The sequence below is a fragment of the Scyliorhinus torazame genome, chromosome 1, assembly GCF_047496885.1.
Source record: "Scyliorhinus torazame isolate Kashiwa2021f chromosome 1, sScyTor2.1, whole genome shotgun sequence".
Taxonomy (NCBI): domain Eukaryota; kingdom Metazoa; phylum Chordata; class Chondrichthyes; order Carcharhiniformes; family Scyliorhinidae; genus Scyliorhinus; species Scyliorhinus torazame.
This window is the reverse complement of record NC_092707.1, coordinates 20,620,047-20,634,675: the sequence shown is the minus strand read 5'-3', so window position 1 is coordinate 20,634,675 and position 14,629 is coordinate 20,620,047. Positions and strand designations below refer to the sequence as shown.

At 50.4% G+C, this 14,629-nt stretch overlaps 1 protein-coding gene across 4 annotated transcripts in view; it reads left to right on the top strand.

Moving 5' to 3' along the window:
* The window catches only part of hic2 (hypermethylated in cancer 2), a 134,290-nt gene that overhangs the window by 95,407 nt on the left and 24,254 nt on the right, over positions 1-14,629 (top strand). Inside the window, exon 1 of one of the 4 annotated variants that reach the window (XM_072474747.1) lies at positions 6,930-7,091. The exons of the other annotated variants lie outside the window; for them this stretch is intronic. The gene's annotated coding sequence lies outside the window, so the exon portion shown is untranslated. Of the gene's footprint in view, positions 1-6,929; positions 7,092-14,629 lie in introns of those variants that run through there. 4 annotated transcript variants of the gene reach the window in all.

Here is a 14,629-nt window from a genome sequence, read left to right as displayed (position 1 = left end):
CCACTAGATTGCTCCCCCTTAAACAAACATTCAAACCCTCCACCATTGACGAACATTGGCAGCCGTGTGTACCATCTACAAAATGAACTGCAGTAACTTGCCAAGGTTCCTTAGACAGCACCTTCCAAACCCACTACCATCTAGGACAAGAGCGGCAGATACCTGAGAATACCACCACCTTGAGGTTCCCCTCCAAGTCACGGTATGGGTGGAATGGTAGCACAGTGGTTAGCACTGTTGCTTCACAGCAGCAGGGTCCCAGGTTCGATTCCCACTTGGGTCACCGTCTGTGCAGAGTCTGCACGTTCTCCCCGTGTCTGCGTGCGTTTCCTCCGGGTGCTCCGGTTTCCTCCCACAAGTCCCGAAAGACGTGCTTGTTAGGTGAATTGGACATTCTGAATTCTCCCTCGGTGTACCCGAACAGGCGCTATAGTGTGGTGAGGGGATTTTCACAGTAACTTAATTGCAGTGTTAATGTAAGCCTACTTGTGACACCAATAAAATGAAAATGGACTGAAATGATAGGAGCTTTTTTTAGCTCAAACCAAATCAAAGTGAGCAGATTGGTTACCCTGAGATTTTGTGGCCCAAGAGAGGGAGGCGGGTGGTGCAGTGGTATTGTCACTGGACCAGTAATCCAGAGACCCCGGGTAATGCTCCTGGGACATAGGTTCAAATCCCACAACAGATGGTGAAATTTGAATTAATAGTCTAATAACCATGAAACCATTGTAAAAACCCATCTGGTTCACGAATGAAATCTGCCTGGGGTCACACTCCAGACCCACAGCAATGTGGTTGACTCTTAAAAATGCTCTCTGAAATGTCCACTCGGTCCAAGGGCAATTTGGAATAGAGGGCAAATGCTGCCCAGATGTGACGCCCACATCACATGTGAGATTATTTTTTAAAAACCTTTTTGACAAAGCTCTTCACCAAGAGCTGCTGTTTAAAAGCAATGGGAATAATGCAAGGTGGAAATGATTCACAAATCGACTAAAAAGGAAGTTGCAGGTACTTGTGGGGGGAATTATAAAGTTGGGAGCCAAGATGTTAAACCATCTGGTAAAGGTAAATCCGGTACCCACGGCAAGGGGACATGGATGGAGACAACATCTTCCCCTCCCGAAGGCAAACCGTGGCAATTATTCACCGAACGGCAAAGTGCCACGATTGTTTTATGACCGTGGGTAGGGAGAGGAGGCAGGCCCCAAGTCTACCTCAGCTAGCACGGGGAACGGACCCTGTGTTAGCGTTAATGTAATCCACACTCTCTAGCCAACTGAGTAGAGCAGTCCCATCATTAGTCTCAGTAAATTTAGAACCTGATATCAAAACGAATAATCAACACTTTGTAGAAGACTTACAGTAAGGTTTAAAAAATCTGTAAAGTTGTTCAGCCGGTGGTGCCGTGCGTCAGCTGAGCTCCACTTTCCAATAATGAAAACCAGACAATGCTGGAAATGCTCAGTACGCCTGGTATCATCTAAGAAAGACCAATCTAATAATAATAATCTTTATTATTGTCACAAGTCGGGCAGCACAGTAGCGCAAGTGGATAGCACTGTGGCTTCAGCACCAGGGTCCCAGGTTCAATTCCCCGCTGGGTCACTGTCTGTGTGGAGTCTGCACGTTCTCCCCATGTCTGCGTGGGTTTCCTCCTGGTGCTCCGGTTTCCTCCCACAGTCCAAAGACGTGCAGGTTAGGTGGATTGGCCAAGATAAATTGCCATTCGTGACCAAAAATGTTAGGAGGTGTTATTGGGTTACGGGGATGGGGTGGAAGTGAGGGCTTAAGTGGGTCGGTGCAGACTCGATGGGCCAAATGGCCTCCTTCTGCACTGTATGTTCTATATAAATTGGCTTACATTAAACAAAGAAAAGTACAGCACAGGAACAGGCCTTTCGGCCCTCCAAGCCTGCACCGACCATGCTGCCCATCTGAACTAAAATCTTCCACATTTCCGGGTTCCGTATCCCTCTATTCCCATCCTATTCATGTATTTGTCAAGATGCCACTTAAACGTCACTATCATCCCTGCTTCCACCACCACCTCCGGCAGCAAATTCCAGGCACCCACTACCGTCTGTGTAAAAAAAAAAAAAAAAACTTACCTTGTACATCTCCTCTAAACCTTGCCCCTCGCACCTTCAACCTCTGCCCCCTAGTAATTGACCACTCTACCCTGGGAAAAAGTCTCTGACTATCCACTCTGTCTATGCCCCTCATAATTTTGTAGACCTCTATCAGGTCGCCCCTCAACCTCCTTTGTTCCAGTGAGAACAAACCAAGTTTATTCAACCTCTCCTCACAGCTAATGCCCGGGCCCAGGGTAGTGGGTGCCTGGAACTCACTACCGGAGGAGGTAGTGGAGGCAGGGACGATAGGGACATTTAAGGGGCATCTTGACAAATATATGAATAGGATGGGAATAGAAGGATACGGACCCAGGAAGTGTAGAAGATTGTAGTTTAGTCGGGCAGTATGGTCGGCACGGGCTTGGAGGGCCGAAGGGCCTGTTCCTGTGCTGTACATTTCTTTGTTCTTTGTTCTTTGTTCTCTCATCATAGCTAATAGCTAATTAACACTGCAATGACGGTGACTGTGAAAATCCCCTTGTCGCCACACTCCGGTGCCTGTTCGGGTACAGAGAGGGAGGATTCAGAACGTCAGAACATTTGAAGCCTACTTGTGACAATAAGCGAATTTCATTTCATTTTTTCACTTGCTTGACTCACTGCAGGTGTGAGTTGGGGACAGTGCTGTTGGGGCAAGGAATTTCCAGGCTTTTGATCCCGTGGCAGTGAAGGAACAGCGATATTCTTTTCCCATTTTAGGATGGTACGACCGGGAGGGAAACTTGTGGGCGGCCGTGTTCTCCCATGTATGAGCTGCCCTCCTCCTCCTGGGTGCTGGAGGTTGTGGGTTTGGAAGAAACTCTTGTGAGGGATTCTATAATGAAATGAAATGAAAATGAAATGAATGAAATCGCTTATTGTCACAAGTAGGCTTCAAATGAAGTTACTGTGAAAAGCCCCTAGTCGCCACATTCCGGCGCCTGTTCGGGGAGGCTGTTACGGGAATTGAACCGTGCTGCTGGCCTGCTTTAAAAGCCAGCGATTTAGCCCTGTGCTAAACAGCCCTAATTCTGTGGGCCTTGGCGAGTTGCTGCAGTGCATATTGTAGATCGTGCGCTGTCAGTGGGGGAGGGGGTGCATGTTTGTCAGGAGGTAGACGGGGTTGTGGACTGCCTGGCAGCTGGCGAGTTGCACAACTCCCAAACTTCTGCCCTGCTCCTGCGGCCGCAGTATTTATCCTGCCGCTGATTGCCACCTTTGTGAAACACAAGTTAGGAAAATGAATGTTTGTGGTTGTTTAGGGTGGGGAAGAGAGGGAGCTCCGCGCGATCAGTCTGTGCAAATTCGCTGTGGCGATGCAATGAAAGATGATCCCCCTCCGTGTTCATCTTGTGACCACCTTGTGAAGGATAAATCGATGTCAGGGGACTGGAGAGTGTACATGACTGAAAGGAATCAGTGTGGCGCTGCATTAGTTCCGGTCGGTTTGCCTTACCGTCCCATTCCACTGGTGTGTGTCTTCCCCACAGTACGAAGTCTTACACCACCAGGTTAAAGTCCAACAGGTTTGTTTCGATGTCACTAGCTTTCGGAGCGCTGCTCCTTCCTCAGGTGAATGAAGAGGTCTGTTCCAGAAACACATATATAGACAAATTCAAAGATGCCAAACAATGCTAGGAATGCGAGCATTAGCAGGTGATTAAATCTTTGCAGATTCAGAGATGGGGTAACCCCAGGTTAAAGAGGTGTGAATTGTACCAAGCCAGGACAGTTGGTAGGATTTTGCAGGCCAGATGGTGGGGGATGAATGTAATGCGACATGAATCCCAGGTCCCGGTTGAGGCCGCACTCATGTGTGCGGAACTTGGCTATAAGTTTCTGCTCGGCGATTCTGCGTTGTCACGGGTCATGAAGGCCGCCTTGGAGAACGCTTACCCGGAGATCAGACGCTGAATAATCGGGACATCCTTTCCTGCAGCATATGAGGTAGACAACGTTGGCCGAGTCGCACGAGTATGTACCGCGTACCTGGTGGGTGGTGTTCTCACGTGTAATAGTGGTATCCATGTCGATGATCTGGCACGTCTTGCAGAGATTGCCATGACAGGGTTGTGTGGTGTCGTGGTCACTGTTCTGAAGACTGGGTAGTTTGCTGCAAACAATGGTTCGTTTGAGGTTGCGCGGTTGTTTGAAGGCAAGCAGTGGGGGTGTGGGGATGACCTTGGCAAGATGTTCATCTTCATCGATGACGTGTTGAAGGCTGTGAAGAAGATGACGTAGTTTCTCCGCTCCGGGGAAGTACTGGACGACGAAGGGTATTCTGTCGGTTGTGTCCCATGTTTGTCTTAGGAGGTCGGTCCGGTTTTTCGCTGTGGCGCGTTGGAACTGTCGATCGATGAGTCGAGTGCCATATCCCGTTCGTACGAGGGCATCTTTCAACGTCTGTAGATGTCTGTTATGCTCCTCCTCGCCTGAGCAGATCCTGTGTATACGGAGCGCTTGTCCATAGGGGATGGCTTCTTTAATGTGTTTAGGGTGGAAGCTGGAGAAGTGGAGCATCATGAGGTTATCCGTGGGTTTGCGGTAAAGCGAAATTCCCCACAGTGGCATTGAAGGACAACAGCTGTGTGGTGCAGAATGATCTCCACCAGCCAGCCTGTTGACTTCAATCCAAAGCACTTGCAGCTCCAAAGAGACAAACTATTTCCTTCTGAGGGGGAAATGTTGCTTGGCTGCCAGCTCCCGATAGATTGCGTTCCTCGCCTTTTCTGTTCTTTGATGCTGAAGTGACTTAAGATTCTTCTCGAGTCGAAGCTGTTTTCAATGCGCGCTTTAATTCCAGATTCCGGCCATCAATTCCTCGGTGGCCTTCCGAGTTGAAAGCAAACTCCTCCACCCCCCCCGGGTCTGCGTCTTTACAGATGCACTCACTGAATGATTCTGATGCCCCCACCCCACCCATAAAAATGACGCAAAGCCCTTCAATCCTTTGGCATTTTTGAGGCTATGAGAGGGATGACCCGCAGCCAAACTTGAGGAGGTGGGGGTGAGGGGGTGTGTTGAGGGAAGGGGATGTTGAGGGGAGGGGTTGTGGTGAGGGAAGGGGAGGGGGAGAAGGGGTGTTGAGGGAAGGGGAGGGGGTGTTGAGGGAAGGGGAGGGGGTGTTGAGGGAAGGGGGGTGTTGAGGGAAGGGGAGGGGAGGGGGGTGTTGAGGGAAGGGGAGGGGGGTGTTGAGGGAAGGGGAGGGGAGGGGGGTGTTGAGGGAAGGGGAGGGGGGGTGTTGAGGGAAGGGGAGGGGAGGGGGGTGTTGAGGGAAGGGGAGGGGAGGGGGGGTGTTGAGGGAAGGGGAGGGGAGGGGGGTGTTGAGGGAAGGGGAGTGGAGGGGGGTGTTAAGGGGAGGGGAGGGGGGTGTTGAGGAAAGGGGAGGGGGGTGTTGAGGGGAGGGGAGGGGGGTGTTGAGGGGAGGGGGGTGTTGAGGGAAGGGGAGGGTTGAGGGAAGGGGAGGGGGGTGTTGAGGGAAGGGGAGGGGGGTGTTGAGGGAAGGGGAGGGGGGTGTTGAGGGAAGGGGAGGGGAGGGGGGTGTTGAGGGAAGGGGAGGGGAGGGGGGTGTTGAGGGAAGGGGAGGGGGTGTTGAGGGAAGGGGAGGGGGGTGTTGAGGGAAGGGGAGGGGGGTGTTGAGGGAAGGGGAGGGGAGGGGGGTGTTGAGGGAAGGGGAGGGGAGGGGGGTGTTGAGGGAAGGGGAGGGCTGAGGGAGGGAAAGGGGAGGGCTGAGGGAGGGAAAGGGGAGGGGGGTGTTGAGGGGAGAGGGGGGTATTGAGGGAAGGGGAGGGGGCATTGAGGGGAGAGGGGGTATTGAGGGGGGGGGAGGTGAGGAGGGGAGGGGTACGTTTCTTGATTGGGCCTCAGACAGGGTCTGGCTTGGACAGAATGTGAAGAGAGCTGGTCTCGCAGACTTGCCACAAAGACACACACACAGGAAAAAGCAGTGTTTGCGGGCGAACTGGTGTGAAAATTTCACAATTCCAAAATTGTGTGTAATTGTTTTGTTTGGAGCGATTAAAGGACGAGGTGCCGCTGGAGTGGGAAGACGAGAATCAAACGGCCTGAAGCAACAGCCGACTCTAAAAATGTCAAATTGTAAAGTTTTCTTTTTATAAAGAAAATGAAAAACTGCACCCTGCAGATCAGGTGGAGTTGATTCACCCCCCATCCCATCCCCTCCCCTCCCTTGTCATTAATGGCCAACCTAGATCGGGACGCGCGTTGAGCAATGGCCCAGGGCGCCATGCACTCGGGATGGGGAACAGCTCCCAACCACACAACTCTCCTCGCACCCACCCGTGCACGGATCCTGCCCAAAATACCTGTCAGGCTGGTTAGACCAGAAAACCCCAACTGAGCAAAACCAGGGAGAGAGTGTATGTGTGAGAAGCAGCAGCAGCCCCCGTGGAGGAGCGCTTGTGGCAGAGAGGCTGTGTCCAAACCGACTCCCTCCTCCCTCCCCCCCCCCCTTTTCAGATCAAGTGTCCCCCCCATCCACCTTTCAGGGGAGCCCAGTGGTCCTGGAGTTCGCTCTGGTGAGTTCTGTCCCTGAACTCTTCTAAACTTCACATCCTCCCCTCCCAGATATTATGCACCAAACTTTGCTGTTTTAAAAAAAAAAGTAGCTCAATAGATGTCCCCAAAGGTGCAGCAACCCCCCCCCCCCCCCCCCCGGATTGTTTGCACAGCTGCACTGACCTGGGAGGGAGTGGCGATGAATTTGACTTTGATAATTTGACTTGCACATGGAGTTGGTTAGCCCGTACGCGCGAGTGCCTTTTTTTTTTTGTTGTTGTTTAAGATTATGATGGCTCTTCCATCTCTCTGCCCCACCTTTTATTGTGCCACCCCGCCCCGGTTCCTTCCTATCCGGTTCTCCAGCCAGTCGGTAGGAGGAACGGAGGAGATGCAAAGACCTTGTGTGGCACGCTTTAGTTTCAATGGAGCTGACTTGTGAGTGTGGATTGTGAAGTGAGTACTCCCGTCAGGGCAAACATTCCATTCTGGGGTCGGTGAAATGGGGACAAAGTGGCGTCTGGACGCGATTGACACGTGCTTTGTAGTCTTTAACCTGGGGGTGTGTAGTTTGGCTAAGACCTGAATAGTAGCTTTTCTTTCTCTTGCCCTCAGCAAGAGTTGGGTCCACCCGTGAAAAGCGACCCATGGTCCAGAAGTCTTTACTTCATTGTCATGCCGAGTGGGAATTTTGAAACCGGCGCAACCTTGTTTTAAATTGCGATTTGCTTGCAGCACGCCAGTATGGACCCGTTGGGCCGAACGGCCTGTCTTTTTTTTTCTCTGTTGCTACCATTTTCGTTTATTGAAAAATCATACAAAAATCATTTCTCCATTGCTGAGTTTGGAAGAATGGTTTCTTTCTCCCAACTTGATTTTTTTTTTTTAGAAATAAAAAATGCAAATGGGTGGGTGGCACAGTGGTTAGCTCTGCTGCCTCAGCACCAGGGACCCCGGGTTCAATTCCAGCCTCAGATGGCTGTCTGTGTGGAGTTTGCACTTCCTCCCCGTGTCTGCGTGGGTTTCCTCCAGGTGCTCCGGTTTCCTCCCAAGTCCAAAGATGTGCAAGTTAGGTGGGTTGGCCATGCTAAATTGCCCTTAGTGTCCAAAGGTTAGGAATGGGAATAGGGTGGAGGGTCGGTGCAGACTCAATGAGCCAAATGGCCTCCTTTGGCACTGTAGGAATTCTATGAAATCATCCAAGATGCTCATTGTACTGGTTGCAGCTTTGCAAGTGGCAGGAGAGAGGTATTGACATAAATTTTCATGTACACTTGAAAGTGCATTTTGACAACTCGCAACGTGGCATAAATGTTGGAAGATAAAAGGTTTATTTTTTGGGAGGGGTGGTGAGTTGGAAGGTAACATGGCGACACTCTGAATCAGATGAAGAAAGGGCATTTTCTGCAGTATTGTTATGCATTTGTTTGTTAAAGAGAAGTGCGCCTCAATGGTGCACAATCTGAATTTACTTTTGAGCACTTTGCGCAGAGCTAAGCTGATTTCAGGTGGCAGTGGTTTCTACACTGTCTAAGGATTTCCGACTTTGTCTTGGGGCGCATGAGTGCTGTTGGGACAGTGTGTGATTGTGAGTGTGCATCATGTGATGACACAAGGTGCCAACGTCTTGTAAAGCTGACAGACATAGCCAAAGTGAAATGGAGCTGGTGAGTACAAGGAAGCTGTTTGGCTCACCTTGCCTGTGCTGTTTTTTTTCTTGGAGCAATCCAAATTGCCTGTGCTGTACACTCTTGTCTTCCACCTTGTTTATCCAGAGAAAATGGATGTGGTAGCATCAATTAAAGCAGAATTGAATAGATATTTGGGTTTGTTTATTGTCACGTGTACTGAGGTACAGTGAAAATATTTTTCTGCGAGCAGCTCAAACAGATCATTTAGTGCATGAAAAGAAAATCAAAACAATATACATAGTAGAATCATTAGAATTTAAGGTACAGAAGGAGGCCATTCGGCCCATCGAGTCTGCACCGGCCCTTAGGATGGAGCACCGTACTTAAGCCCACGCTTACACCCTATCCCCATAACTCAGTAACCCCACCTAACCTTTTTGGATACTAAGAGCAATTTATCATCGCCAATCCATTTAACCTGCACATCTTTGGACTGTGGGAGAAAACCGGAGCACCCAGAGGAAACCCACGCGCACACTGGGAGAATGTGCAGACTCCGCACAGACAGTGACCCAAGCCGGGAATCAAATCTGGGACCCTGGAGCTGTGAAGCAACTATGCTAGCTACCGTGCGGCCCACAAGGTCCACAATGTAAACACATCGACACTGGCATCGGGTGAAGCATACAGGAGTGTAGTATTAATCAGGTCAGACCATAAGAGGGTCGTTTAGGAGCCTGGTAACAGCGGGAAGAAGCTGTTTTTGAATCTGTTAGTGCGTGTTATTTTTGCTGGATTGTTGTCGTTGCGCCTCTCCACTAGGTTCTCTATCTCCCTCCTTGGTTCTGACTCATCGTTATTCGAGATCCGGCCCACTGTGGACGTATTGTCAGCAAACTTGTAGATGGAGTTGGAATTGAAAAAAAAGGAAGCTACTGGGTGATGATGCGGTGCTATGATGAGGGCTTTGGTAGTTTTGGATTCTTTTACAAAAACAATGGGCTGAACGCCCTCTCTGCTGCAGTATGTTTAAGATTCTACCTTTTCCCTTGAAAGATGCAGCGATCTCTGCCCCAGTCACTCTCTGTGGAAAAAGATCTGTCTGCATAAAAATACTTTGCTCTGCACTCTTGGTGGCAACCAGAGGGAATAATCTTTCATTATTCATCCTGTTTGTAACTCCTCCATAGTGTGGGATTAAAATTGCTATGAAATCTCCTCTGGGCTGTCACCTTCAGAGAAAAATAGACTCTGTATCCCAGAACACCCCTCATCGCGACAGTTCCCCATTCTTGACATTTCGGCACGGTCACTCACATAGTGGTTAGCACTGTGGCTTCACAGCGCCAGGGACCCAGGTTCGATTCCTGGCTAGGGTCATTGCCTGTGTGAAGTCTGCACGTACTCCCCGTGTCTGTGTGGGTGTCCTCTGGGTGTTCCGGTCTCCTCCCACAAGTCCCGAAAGAGGTGCTTGTTAGGTAATTTGGAAATTCTGAATTCTCTCTCCGTGTACCCGAACAGGCGCCGGAGTGTGGCGACTAGGGGCTTTTCACAATAACTTCATTGCAGTGTTAATGTAAGCCTACTTGTGACACTAATAAAGATTATTATCATAGAATCATATCATAGATTATCATCGAATTTACAGTGCAGAAGGAGGCCATTCGGCCCATTGAGTCTGCACCAGCTCTTAGAGTCTAAACTGTATGTTCTCAGAACCCACCTCCCTTTTCTCTTAACCTTACGTCCAATAAACTGTTGACTGCACAAAATTTATTTTCTGGGCTTATTTGTGTTGGTATTGTGATAGCCATTCTTGATCTCGCTGACCAGGTTCCATTTCTGGTTAGCGGGGAGCCCGGGATGCTGATGTGATTGATTTCTCAATAATGTTAACCCCGTTTAAAATCATGGGAGGGGTGGCTGGGCTTCCTCCCAGTCAGGTATGACTTAATAGCAATAATAATCTTTTATTGTCACAAGTATGAGGGCTGGTTTAGCTTCATTGAAGTCTACTTCACGGGCAGCACGGTAGCATTGTGGATAGCACAATTGCTTCACAGCTCCAGGGTCCCAGGTTCGATTCCGGCTTGGGTCACTGTCTGTGCGGAGTCTGCACATCCTCCGCGTGTGTGCGTGGGTTTCCTCCGGGTGCTCCGGTTTCCTCCCACAGTCCAAAGATGTGCAGGTTAAGTGGATTGGCCATGATAAATTGCCCTTAGTGTTGGGTGGGGTTACTGGGTTATGGGGATAGGGTGGAGGTGTTGACCTTGGGTGGGGTGCTCTTTCCAAGAGCCGGTGCAGACTCGATGGGCCGAATGGCCTCCTTCTGCACTGTAAATTCTATGATACTTGTGACAATAAGCGATTATTATGAAGTTATTGTGAAAAGCCCCAAGTCGCCACATTCCGGCGTCTGTTTGGGTACACTGAGGGAGAATTCAGTATTCTCAGCTGGTACGGGAATTGAACCCGCGCTGCTGGCCTTGTTCTGCATCACAAACCAGCTGTCTAGCCCACTGAGCTAAACCAGCCCCTCCTTCCATCTTGCCATCCTTTTGAGAGTTTTGCATCTTGCCCACATACAAAGGTTTGTTTTGCTGAGGTTGTATGGCGTTGTAATTGCTTGACTGCTAACTTGATGTTGAGGACAGCTTCTATTCCCTCCCGGGGCATTCGGCACCTTGCGATGAGGCCTGGAGTTAAATGTGTCTCGCAGAAGCCAAAGTGAAGACTGCTGAGCAGGTTTTGCTCCAATGGTATTTTGACGACTCCTTTAGTCACCTTTGACTGGGAGGAGACGGCTAATTGGCTGGGTTCATTAGCTGGGATCATTTTTTTTAAAAAATAATTTTTATTAAAGGTTTTCATAAAATATCAATATCAAAATGAGAAAGAAAAAAGAACCCAACAGGGTTAAGTACAAAACACAATCTAAAAAAGCAACGCCCTCCCCCCCCGCCCCCCGTACCTAAATAATAAATTAACATTAACACCCTGACTTAAGACAACAGGTGTATACACCCCCTCAGACCCTCCAATGTAAATAACGTAAACAAAAATAAAGTAACCCCTCCCCCCCCCCCCCCACCCCCCGAGCTGCTGCTGCCATTGACCAATGTCTAGCGTTCTGCCAGAAAGTCTAAGAACGGTTGCCACCGCCTAAAGAACCCTTGTACCGACCCTCTCAAGGCGAATTTCACCCTCTCCAATTTAATGAACCTTAGCCATATCGCTGATCCAGGATTCCACGCTTGGGGGCCTCGTATCTTTCCACTGAAGGAGAATCCTTCGCCGGGCTACCAGGGACGCAAAGGCCAGAATTCCGGCCTCTTTCGCCTCCTGCACTCCCGGCTCCTCTGCCACCCCAAATATTGCGAGCCCCCAGCCCGGTTTGACCCTGGATCCTACCACCCTCGACACCGTCCTCGCTACGCCCTTCCAAAATTCCTCCAGCGCTGGGCATGCCCAGAACAAATGGGTGTGATTTGCTGGGCTCCCTGAGCACCTAACACACCTGTCCTCACTCCCAAAGAACCTGCTCATCCTTGTCCCGGTTATGTGTGCCCTGTGCAGCACCTTAAACTGTATGAGGCTGAGCCTCGCGCATGAAGAGGAAGAGTTCACCCTCCCTAGGGCATCTGCCCACGTCCCCCCTTCGATCTCCCCTCCCAACTCCTCCTCCCACTTACCTTTCAACTCCACCACCGAGGCCTCCTCCTCCTCCTGCATCACCTGGTAAGTTTCCAAGATCTTCCCCACTCCCACCCACCCCCCCGAGAGCACCCTGTCCTGTACTGTGTGTGGCAGTAGCCGTGGGAATTCCACCACCTGCCGTCTGGCAAACGCCCTTACCTGTAAGTACCTGAAGGTGTTCCCGGGGGGAGCCCATACTTCTCCTCCAGCTCACCCAAGCTCGCGAACTTCCCGTCCACAAACCGGTCCCCCAACTTTCGTATCCCTGCCCTGTGCCAATTAGCTGGGATCATTGGCTGGGTGGTTAGCACTGCTGCCTCACGGCGCCTGGACCCCCGTGTTCGATTCTAACCTTGGCTGACTGTCTTGTGTGGAGTTTGCGCATCCTCTCCGTGTCTGCGTGGGTTTCCACCGGGTGTGTCGGTTTCCTCCCGCAGCCCAAAGACGTGCAGGTTAGGTGGATTGGCCACGGTTATTGTCCCTTTAGTGTCCAAAGGTTAGGCAAGGTTACGGGAATGTGTAGGGGTACAGGGCCTAGGTGTATGGTGCTTTTTCGGAGGGTCGGTGCCAGACTTGATGGGCTGAATGGCCTCCTTCTGCACTGCAGGGACTATGAGTCTTTGATTGTGGATCAGGCATAAATGGGCAATCTTCCAAATTGGGTTAATACCTGTATTTCTGATGTGCCAGAACGGTTTGGCCAGGAAAATCTGTGAGCGCTGATGCACAGGCCTTCAGCCCCTGGATATTGTCAGAGGCCATTACATTATATACAGTGCCTGTCGCTAGTATCTATGATGGTGGGATCTCAAGGGGAGGGGGAATGGATCGACATCCACTCAGCGCCTTTGACTGAAAACACCTGTAAATTCATTGTCCCGTTTGAGAATCGTAACCGAGAGAGACGGTCATTGTGCTCATTCCGAGTAATTTTTCCATTAGTTCCATACGCCTGTTTGTTTCTTGCTCTTGTGTGCTGACTTTCACTATTCTCATTGGAACTCTGATTGCCAGTGTAAAAAGAACGGTTCTTAAAACCTGGATCCTCTGAGTTGGAGAAGAGCACAGTCAGCTGGGAGTCTCAGCTGAAGGTGACAGAAGGCGATGGGCCCGGACGGGATCCCTGGTCGTGCACTCCGAGCCTGCGCGGACATCTTTAACCTGTCCCTACTCCACTCCGAGGTCCCCACCTGCTTCAAGAAGACCACCATCGTACCGGTGCCAAAGAAGAACCAGGCAACGTGCCTCAATGACGACCATCCGGTGGCCCTAACTTCAATCGTAATGAAGTGCTTCGAGAGATTGATCATGAAGCGCATCGCCTCCATACTCCCAGAATGCCTTGATCCACTGCAATTTGCATACTGCCGCAACCGGTCCACAGCATGTGCCATTTCCCTGGCCCTACACTCATCCCCAGAGCATCTCGACAACAAGGACTCCGACATCAGACTCCTATTTATTGACTACAGCTCCGCCTTCAACACTATAATCCCAGCCAAGTTCATATCAAAGCTCCAAAACCTAGGACTTGGCTCCCCACTCTGCAACTGGATCCTCGATTTTCTGAGCAACAGACCACAATCAGTAAGAATGAGCAACAACAACACCTCCTCCGCAATAGTCCTCAATGCCGGGGCCCCGCAAGGCTGCAAACTTAGCCCCCTACTCTACTCCCTGTACACACACGACCGCGTGGCAAAATTTGGTTCCAACTCCATCTACAGGTTTGCTGATGATATGACCATAGTGGGCCGGATCTCGAATAACGACGAGTCTGAATACAGGAGGGAGATAGAGAACCTAGTGGAGTGGTGCATCGACAACAATCTCTTCCTCAATGCCAGCAAAACTAAAGAGCTGGTCATTGATTTCAGGATGCAAAGTACTGTACACACCCCTGTCAGCATCAACGGGGCCGAGGTGGAGATGGTTAGCAGTTCCAAATTCCTAGGGGTGCACAGCTCCAAAAATCTGGCCTGGTCCACCCATGTCGACGCTACCACCAAGAAAGCACAACAGCGCCTATGCTTCCTCAGGAAACTAAGGAAATTCGGCATGTCCACATTACCTCTTACCAACTTTTACAGATGCACCATAGAAAGTATCCTATCGGGCTGCATCACAGCCTGGTATGGCAAATGCTCGGCCCAGGATCGCAGAGAGTCGTGAACACCGCCCAGCCCATCACACAAACCTGCCTCCGACCCATTGACTCCATCTACACCTCCCGCTGCCTAGGGAAAGCGGGCAGCATAATCAAAGACCCCACCCGCCCGGCTTACTCACTCTTCCATCGGACAGGAGATACAGAAGTTTGAGAACATGCACGAACAGACTCAAAAACAGCTTCTTCCCCGCTGTTACCAGCCTCCTAAATGATCCTCTTATGGACTGACCTCATCAACACACCCTGTACGGTTCATCTGATGCCGGTGTTATGTAGTTACATTGTGTACCTTGTGTTGCCCTATTATATATTTTCTTTTATTTCCTTTTCTTTCCATGTACGGAATGATCTGCTGAGCTGCTCGCAGAAATATACTTTTCACTGTACCCTGGTACACGTGACAATAAACAAATCCAATCCAATCCAGCGCCGTCTTCATGTGGTCCGTACGTGGTGCCCAATGACTGTCGTGTGGGGGAGCGAATTCCAGTACTTGG